Source organism: Trichechus manatus, unplaced genomic scaffold (assembly GCF_000243295.1).
Source record: "Trichechus manatus latirostris isolate Lorelei unplaced genomic scaffold, TriManLat1.0 scaffold00114, whole genome shotgun sequence".
In the NCBI taxonomy this organism is placed as follows: Eukaryota; Metazoa; Chordata; class Mammalia; order Sirenia; family Trichechidae; genus Trichechus; species Trichechus manatus.
The window spans coordinates 687,839-698,163 of record NW_004444050.1 but is presented as its reverse complement, the minus strand read 5'-3'; the positions used below and the strand labels follow the sequence as shown (position 1 = coordinate 698,163).

The following is a 10,325-nucleotide window of genomic DNA, read 5'->3' as shown; positions in this document are numbered from 1 at the left end:
TGGATTTTTTTTTCATTTCTTTTGTTTTTGTAGGTTTTGTTTTTGCTGAGACTTTAAGTTTTTCGTCTTTATTTTTATGTTTGTTAACTTTCTTTGTGGTTACCATGAATTTTACCCTTATCTGTCTAAGTTTTAAGCAGTCTATTATTACTTAGTATTGCCTTGCCTTCATCTCCATTAGAAGGTTCTATACCGATGCCGTTTATTTCCTCTTTTATTGTTTTGATGTTGTTGTCATTTACTGGTTAACTCCTCTGATTAACTGTTGTATTTCTTTTGGTTTTGGATAGTCCTTGGGAGTTCATTTCCTAGATTGGTATCTGGCTGGTACGATCCTGTGTCCTAGATTCTGCCTGTGAGCTGAAGTTGTTTGTTCTCAGATCGAAGAACTCCCTTTAATAATTTTGTAAGTTTGGTTTAGCTTTCACATATTCCCTTAACTTCTATTTATCTGGAAATGGCCTATTTTTGCCATCATATTTGAACGAGAGTTTTGCAGGATATATTGTTCTTGGCTGGCACTTTTTTTCTTTCAAGATTTTATACATGTCGTCCCATTGCCTTCTTGCCTGCATGGTTTCTGCCGAATCATCTGAGCTTATCTTATTGTTTCTCCTCTGTATGTGACTTCTTGTTTTTCACGAGCTGCTGTCAGGATTCTTTGTTTGTCTTTGGTTTTGGTGAGTGTGATTATGATATGCTTTGTTGATTTTCTCTTGGGGTCTCTCCTATATGGGGTTCGTAGAGCTTCTTGGATGGCCAGACAGCTTTCATGATATTGGGGAAGTTTTCTGTCAGCAGTTGTTCAGTGATCCTGTCTGTGTTTTCTGTTTTCTCTCCCTGTTCTGGAACTCCAATCACTCGCAGATTTTTGCTTTTGATTGTATCCCACATAACTCTCAGGGTCTCTTCATTTTTCTTTGTTCTTTTTTCTGAGTTTTGCTCAAACAGAGTTGTATCCAAGTGTTTGTCTTCAATTCCACTGATCCTGTCTTCTAGCGTTTCAAATCTGCTTCTCAGCCCTTCTATGACACCGTCCATTTCTGACGTCTTGTTGTTTGTCTTTTGGATTTCTAATTGTTGTTTTTGTGTAATTTCTACTTGTGAATTTATTTTGGCATTTTGTTCTGCATTATTTTCCCGAATTCTTCCATTTTTTTGCCTGTATTTTCCATGAATTCGTCTATTTTTTCTTCATTTTTGTTTGCTTTTTGCTTCAGCTCTTGGAGAATTCTGAGTATTAGAGATTTGAATTCCCTATCACGTAGTTCTAATGACTTTTCTTCCACTGGAAAGTCATCTGCTGTTTTATTTTGGACCCCTACTGGAACCATCCTGTCCTGTTTTTGTAAATGTTTTGATATTGTCTGCTGTCTTCGGGGCATTCAGTAGTTATTTTTCTCGTTTATTGATGATAGATTTGTTTGTTTCATCCCCTGTTTTAAAATTTGGCTATGTCTGAGCAGCTGGGCTGTGTGTTCTTTGTTGTTTGCTCGTCTGTGGGCACAATACTTTTTGCCTCCTTCTCCAGTTGGCAGGGTCAGTCACTCAGAAATGGTACATCAGGGCAGAGGAGTTACTGGGAAGGGTTGTTTGTGGCACTGACTGCAGCAACCAGGGCAGGTTGGTAATCAGTGCAGGGCAGGTTCCAGTAGGCCGTGCCTGTGCTGCTTGGTGGTGTGATGTTAAGCGCACGGTGCAGGTAGGCAGGATGTAGCCGGGAGATTGTTATGTGTGGAGCTAAGATGGATATGGGAGAGAGGAGAGAGGAACAGGAGCCAAAAACATACAAACAAACAAAAAAGAATGGTAGTGGAGCTTGCCGTTGGAGTGGAGAATTGAGAGACTATGAAATGGAGGAAAACAGAAAGGGGAAGAGGAAGAAAAGAAAAGAATGAATAAATAAAAATCTGAAAGGGAAAAGAACAGCAGACTTCCCAAGGATGCCACGGGTGCGGCTATGAGGTCTGGGGAAGTTGTTCTCAGGTGTTGCAGTACAACCTGGCTGGAAGGCGTAGAGGTATACAATGCCAGGTATTCAAAGAGAAGGACGATATAGAGAGACGAGAAACTGAGTAATGAAGAAAGACAAAAAGGGAAAAATAGGGAAAAGAAAACAAAACAAATTTGAAAAAAAAGAACAAGAAAAGCCCCCCAAAAGCCAAACAAACAAACAAAAATAAAACCAACGAAAAAAGAAATGCCCTCAGGGATCCCTCTGCATGTCTGTGCAAGCCAAGGGGGTAGTCTCCTTGCCAAGGAGTACCGCCTAACCACAGTGGGCTCCCAACTCAAGAAAAGGAAAAGAAGACAAACAGACAATTCAAAACAAATGAACAAAAGCCCCAGGATCCCACCAGCGCAGCCACCCAGACCAGGAAGCAGTTCCACAGTCGAATGGAGCTCCGCAGCCCCTCAGGAAGAAGCAAAGATGGCGCATGGAGCCAGGTATTTGAGTGAAATGAGGGGGAGGTGCTGAGAGGTAAGGAAGAAATCAAAAGAAGCAGAAAAAAAGTAACACCAGCAGCTAACAAATGGCGCTCAGAGAGCCAGCTAGCATAGGTTGGTGGAATCCAAGCAGCCGGTGCTTCCCAGACAAGAGATTGTGGCCGCGGGAAGCAGAGGAGGCCGAGTGGGGGCGAAGAAGGGTGGGGTGTGGGAAAGTGTATATCGCAAATTAGCGGTTGTTTTATCTCCCGCTGGAAGCTCTGTGAAACTGCTTTCTCGTACCCTCTGCTTGTCTCCAATAGGAGTCCAAGATGGCAGATCCACGCTGCATTTTCTGATGGGGGACCTCTGCATGAATCTCTCCTTGCTCTCCGTTCTCTGTCAGTTTTCTCACTCCATTTGGTGCTTGGCTGAGTTCTTTATCTCTTCATTTGATGTTTTAGGATTTCAGGATTTTTGTTTTCTCTGTTCAGCTTAGTATTTTGGATCTTTGCTGTGGAGGGACGCTTTGTGCTTCTGCCTGGAGTGCCATTTTTGGTGATCTGTGTGTATGTTTTTATAAAGACATATGCTTTTAACTCCTTTAGGTAAATATCTGGGGGTAAAATTGTTGGATTGTATGGTAAGACAGTGTTTAACTTGTTAATAAACTGTGACCCTATTTTTTTTTTAAGGAAAAAAAAAACCTTCTTTGTAGAGGAAGCAGTAGCAACACTCCATTAGTTGAATATCTTTTAACAAGCACTTGCAGATATGTAGGACTGACTACTTTAAGTCAGAAATTCAAACACTCAGAATAGAAATGGACAAAAAACTAGGAAGTTAGAGGATGAAAGTTGACCATACTTGGGAAAGGAATTAAAGGAAAAGATAGTTTTAAAGTTGAGGAAAATGAGACCCAAATGGTGGCCTGACTCTAATATCATACAGCTAGTTATCAGGAGAATGGCTTCAAACGCAAGTCCCCTGGCTGTGGGATCCTTCGTTATTTTGCCTTCAAGCTCTGGTGCCTTCTGCTTAAATTGATACGAAAGGACTGGAGCCAGGCCCTCAGGTTCAAATCTCAGCTCAACCTGTGCTTTCTTTGTGACCTCGGGCACATTACTCAACAGCTCTATTCTCTAGCTTTCTCATTTGTTTAGTGGGGTATGTTAGTTATCTAGTGCTGCTGTAACAGAAATCCGACAAGTGGATTGCTTTAACAAACAGGAATTTATTTTCTCACAGTTTAGGAGGCCAACAGTCTGAATTCAGAGCGCCAGCTCTAGAAGGCTTTCTCCTTCTGTCAGTTCTGGAGGAAGGTCCTTGTCTCTTTAGTTTCTGCTTCCTGGTTCCTTGGAGTCTCTATCTTACCCCATCTTTCCTCTGCTCACTAGTTTAATTTCATATTTCAAAAGAGATTGACTCAAGATACACCCTGCACTAATCTAGCCTCAGTAACAAAGACAGCTTATTCCCAAATGGGATTATAATCACAGGCATAGAGGTTTGGATTTAAAACACATCCTTTTGGGGGACACATTTCAACCTATGACACAGGGGTTGTTGCTTGCCTTGTATGGTTGCTCTGAGGATTAGAGAAGATTAATGTATGTAAAGCATCTTGCATAGTGCCCTGCTCATGGGAAGCACTTCAAAAATATTAGTTGGAATTATTATTATTTTGTACATTGTGAATCAGGCAACATACTGTGCTGTCATTATTCCATTTATCTCTTGCTTGTGTTTTAGATTTTATAGTATTTGGTTCATTTTCTAGGTTTGGACTTGGAGAGACTCCCCATTAGCTCTAGGAAAGTGAATACTTCCAAATATTACTGATTCTAGTGAGTTTATGGACGAGCAAAGTAGCCAGGCTGGTAACAGACCAAGTTTAGGCTCTGAGAGTGTAGAAAGTGTGTTTGCAGTTTAGCCTTTGGAGAAGTTTTTGTTGGGTTTCTTCACTTAGTTTGAATCACTTTCCAGTTCCAGGAGTGGTATTTTGAGACTCCACTCAGTCTTCCCAAAAATCTTTCTTTTTTTCCTTCCTCTTCTTCCTCTCTCTCTTCCTCCCATTAGGTTTTGTAATTGTTAATTAAGCTTTTCCAGGGCAGACATTTCCTTTGTCTACTCCTTCCTCTTGTTTATTCAAGTGCTCATGTAATTTCTATTTCTGTGAACAATACCGTTAGTATTTTTAACCATGTATTGTAATAATTTATTCATCTATCATTTTATGAAATGGTATATTTCATATAAACTGTGCTATTACAGCAGGAGGACCACAGTGTTAGGTTATCTGAAATTCTCATTCTAATGTATGTTTGAAAAAAGAATATTGACTGCCCAAAATTGTCTGTGTTTTTCATTAATCTTGAAATCTGCAGTCCCAAGGAAATGAAATGGTTGACTGTAGCATAATTAATGTAATTGAAAGTGGTATATATGTTAGTATATAAAACTTTTTAAGTATGTAAACTGTTTAGTACTTGGTGATGATTGCTATCATATAAGTGGTAACAGAGTGATGTGTGAATACAAAGGAGAGGGTTATTAGGCAGGAATGGCTTCTGACAGGGTCTTCAAGAGTGAGTATGCCTGGAACTGTGAAAGATGAATCTGAGCAGAGGCTTGAAAATGGGCCAACTACTAACCAAAAGGTAGGCAGTTTGATTGCACCAGCCAGCCACTCCTTGGAAACCCTCTGGGGCAGTTCTCCTCTGTCCCATAGGGTCGCTGTGAGTTGGAATCAACTCGACAGCAATGGGTTTGGGTTTTTTGGTTTTTCCTGGGAAGGAGGGAATGTGTGTGCAGAGACTGAGTCATGAAAGCACATGTATCTTCAACCAATGATGAGACATTCAGGGCAGCTGGAATGTAGGAGTAGGTTGGGGAAATGAGGCTGGAGAAGGAAATTGGGGAGAAGTTCCATATGTACAAAACCATGCAGTTTGGGCTTGATTCTGTGGATGTTGGGAAGCCAGCCAAAGGCTTGATTGCTGGAGGCAGCAGGTGCGGGAGGGCTGGTGACAGATGAACTGGATGGGAAGACCAGTGGTAGGAAGACTGTCTGGGTGGGTCTTATGGAAGTCCCTGTAAGAAATAGTAGGGGCCTTGGTTAGGCAGTAGCAGATGGCAAAGAGAAACTGCTTTCAGGAGATGCTTCTCAAGTTCAGTCAATAGGATGTGTAGGATAGTTTGTGAGAGGTGAGCTAGATGGAGGAGTTAAGAAGATTCCAGAATATCTAGTTTAGGAGTGTTATTGGAACTGGAGTAAATTCCGTAATAGGTAGTTAAAGGAAAAATAAAATCTAAGACTAAAGATTGATTTGTCTGTATTCAGTTATTCGTCTCCCTTAAAGTGGTGACTCCTTTTATAATGGTTTTGTACAGGCTGAAGCAAATAATATGCTTCTGTATTAAATGTATTTTCATAGTAATCATTCTAATAAAATTTCTATTTTACCACAAAATAAACAGTATCTTATGGGCCCAGCTACCATTACTGAACATTTTGATCTAAGATTCTATGGAAGAATCCTGATCAAAAGGGGGAAAATGCAGAACAGATTTTAAAATTCTCATGGACTGCAGACTTCTGTAGCCATGAGGGCTGAATGGACTCCTGAAACCATTGTCCTGAGATAATCTTTAAAACTTAAACCAAAAATTTCCCGTGAAGTATTCTAAAAACCAAACAATAGTTTAGCTATATAGATATGGTTGTGGATATTTACATACATATTTGTATGTGCTGTATGTATATTCATACATGTTTAATAGGGCACATGGGCACAGTTATGGAAACTTCTTGGACATAACCAAATATCTCGTGGGATGGAGGTACTGGGATGGAGGTACTAGGTTTGAGGGCTGAGGACCATAGTCTTGGGTGACATCTAGGTCAATTGGCATAAACTAGTTCATAAAGATAGTGTTCTGCATCCTCCTGAGATGAGTAGTGTCTGGGGTCTTAAAAGCTTGTGAGAGGCCATCTAAGATACAACTATTGGTCTCTTCCCAACTATTGGTCTGGAGCAAAGGAAAGTGAAGAAAACCAAAGATTCAAGGAGACATCCCAAAGGATTAAATGGCTCACATGAACCACAGCCTCCACCAGCCTGAGACCAGAAGAACTAGGTGGTGCCCGGCTACCACTACCAATCTCTCTGACCAGGAACACAATGGAAGGTCACGGTTAAAGTGGAAAAAAAAAAGTAGAACAAAATTCAAATTCATAAAAAAGACCAGACTTACTGATCTGATAGAGACTGGAGGCTCTACCAAGACTGTAGCCTAAAACACCTGTCTAACGTGGAACTGAAGCTACTCCTAGAGATCACCTTTCAGCCAAGTAATAAGACAGGCCTATAAAATAAACAGTAACACCTGTGAGGAATGTGCTCCTTAGACCAATCATTTACATGAGACCAAAAGGGCAACAATTGCCCAAAGCAAAGATGAGAAGGCAAGAAAGGGCAGGGAAACCAGATGAATGGAAATGGGGAACCCAGGGTGAAAGTGGAGTGAGTGCTGACACATTACAGGGATTGAAACCAATGTCATGGAACAATTTGTGTATGAATTATTGAACAGGGAAGTAATTTACTATGTAAACTTTCACCAAAGTACAATAAAATGTTAAAAAAAAATGGTACACCCATGTAATGGATTATTATTCTACCACTAAAATGATTACTGGCAGATTAATATTTATATAAAGAAAATATTCATATTATCTTTTGCATTAAAAAAGCTTTTTACAAAACTACTGTTTAGAGCAGAGGTTGGAAGGTTTTTCTGTAAAGGTCTAGATAGTAAATATTTAAAGCTTTACAGGCAAACGGGCAGTATTGAGGATATTATGTAGCCAGCTATATAACCATTTAAAATGTAATTGTTTAGCGAGTACTTCTCCCTCTCCGCTCTCCCTCAGCCCGTTAATCACTAATAAACATTAGTTTCTGTATATTTACCTATTCATGTCATTTCATAAAAGAACATACAATACTTGCTTTTTGGAATTATTTCATTCAACATAATGCCCTTCAGGTTCATCCACATTGTAAGATGTTTCAGGAACTAATTTTTCTTTATTGCTGTGTAGTATTTCATTTTATGTGTGTATGCCATTTTACTTATCCATTCATCCGTTGATGGGCACTTGGGTTGTTTCCATTTGTTTGTTGTTGTAAATAGTGCTGCAGTGAACGTAGGTGTGCATATGTCCACCACTACTGAGCATTCTGATCGGGAACACAGTAGTTGAATCCTAATAAAAAGGGAGAAAAATGTGGAACAGAATTTCAAATTTTTAAAGAATCCAGACTTATTGGACCTGTTGAGTCTGGAGGAGTTTCTGAGACTGTGGCCCTTAGTTGCTGTTCAAACCTTGAATTGAAACTCTCTCCTGAAGTCACCTTTAAAATAAGTAACAGTTTTAGCCCATGAGAAGGTTGAGGGGCAGGGAGACTAAGTTAATAGAACTGAAACAACTAGAACAGAAATAACAAGAATGTTGATACAATGTGAAGAAAATAACCGATGTCACTGAATTATGTCTAGAAACTGGAATGGGAGCAGGTTTTCCTGCGTACATTTTCACCAAAAGTGAAATTAAGTTAAAAAAAAAATGTTATTATTTAAAAATGTAAACCATGTTTAGCTTGTGGGCTATACAATAAATAAATAAATTTAAAAACACTTGGGTTTGGTTTTGGCCAGTGGGCTATAGTTTGCTGACCTCTGACTGAGGGTGTAAGCTAGTTTCTCCACATCCTCCCAAATCCACATAAAACAAAACCCATTGCCGCGCAGTGGATTCTGACTCATAGTGACCCTATAGGACAGAGTAGAACTGTCCCATAGGGTTTCCAAGGAGTGACTGGTGGATTTAAACTTCTGACGTTTTGATAAGCAACTGAGCTGCAGCCAAGCTCTTAACCACTGCACCACCAGGGCTCTGTCATAAAAGCATAGAAAAAGACAAGGAGACCATATTATCTTTCAGTCATGTGATTTTTTTTTTTTTTAATTTACTATCCTCTGCTTTCATTTTCTAAATTTTCTGTAACATATTCGTTGCTCATATACTCACCAAAACAATAACAGTTTTTTTTTAAACAAAGAACATTCATCTCTATGCAGTATTTTAGGGGTCGTCTTTATTGGTGTACAAAACTTTTTGGGTGCAAAGCTATGGAACCCAGAATGAAAATTGTATGTCTTTCCTCTTCATTGTAAACTCTATCAAGGAAGTTAGGGGAAAGGTTTGGTTTATTTCTCAGTGTCTTTATTTTATCCAAGGTTTTATATAAGACCAAAATTGTTTTTACATAGTGTACCCTTTTTCTTCAGATACATTTTTTCTTCTTTTTTTATTGTTGTAGTATAAATGAAGTTTTCATTTCAAGTTAGTCTCCCATACAAAATTTTTTGCATACATTGTTATGTGACCCTAATTCCTTATCCCATTCTGCGACAGCACACTCCTCCTTTCCGTCCCTGATTTCCCATGTCCAATCAACCAGCTCCTAACACTCTCTGCCTTCCCATCTCACCTCTGGACAGAAGCTGCCCCTTTGGTCTCTTGTATCTACTTGAGCTAAGAGGCACAATCATCATGAGTATCACTTTATGTCCCACAGTGCAGTCCAATCCCTGTCTGAAGAGTTGGCCTCGGAAATTGTTTTAGTTCTGGGCTGATAGAGAATCTGGGAGCCATGCTTCCTGGGGTACCTCCAGTCTCAGTCAGACCATTAAGTGTGGTCTTCTTACTAGAATTTGAGTTCTGTACCCCATCTTTCTGATGGTCCATCAGGGACTCTCTGTTGTGTTCCCTGTCAGGGTGGTCATTGGTGGTAGCCGGGCACCATCCAGTTCTTCTGGTCTCAGGCTGATGAAGTCTCTGGTTTATGTGGCCCTTTCTGTCCCTGGGGCTAATATTTTCCTTGTGTCTTTGGTGTTCTTCATTCTCCTTTGCTCCAGGTGGTTGAGACCAATTGATGCATCTTAGATGGCCACTTGCAAGCTTTTGAGACCCCAGACACCACTCACCAAAGTAGGATACAGAACATTTTCTTAATAAGCTTTGTTATGCCAATTGACCTAGATATCCCCTGAAAGCATGGTTCCCAGACCCCTACCCCTGCTACTTTGTCTCTCAAAGTATTTGATTCTATCCAGGAAACTTCTTAGCTTTGGTTTAATCCAGTTGTGCTGACTTCGCCTGTAGTGTGTGCTGTCCTTCCCTTTGCCTAAGATGATTCTTATCTACTATCTAGTTAGTAAATAGTCCTCTCCCTCCCTCCCCACCCACATAACCACCAAAGAATGTTTTCTTCTGTGTTTAAAGCTTTTCTTGAGTTCTTGTAGTAGTGGTCTTATACAGTATTTGTCTTTCTGTGACTGACTAAATTCCCTCAGCATAATAAGTTTCAGCTTCCTCCATGTTACAGGATGTTTCACAGCTTCATCCTTGTTCTTTATTGTTGCATAGTATTCCATTGTGTGGATATACCACAAGATGTTTATCCATTCATCTGTTGATGGGCACCTAGGTTGTTTCCATCTTTTTGCTATCGTGAACAGTGCCACAATGAACATGGGTGTGCATATATCTATTGGTGTGACGTCTCTTATTTCTCTAGGATATATTCCAAGGAGCGGGATAGCTGGATCGTATGGTACTTCTATTTCTAGCTTTTGAAGGAAGCACCAAATCGATTTCCAAAGTGGTTGTACCATTTTACATTCCCACCAACAGTGTATAAGTGTTCCAGTCTCTCCACAACTTCTCCAGCATTTATTATTTTGTGTTTTATGGATGAAGGTTAACCTTGTTGGGGTGAGATGATATCTTATTGTAGTTTTGATCTGCATTTCTCTAATGGCTAATG

The 10,325-nt window shown here is 39.9% G+C and overlaps 1 protein-coding gene across 3 annotated transcripts in view; it reads left to right on the top strand.

Moving 5' to 3' along the window:
- Positions 1–10,325, top strand: part of VPS41 (VPS41 subunit of HOPS complex) — a 282,612-nt gene that overhangs the window by 23,156 nt on the left and 249,131 nt on the right. The window lies entirely within an intron of this gene.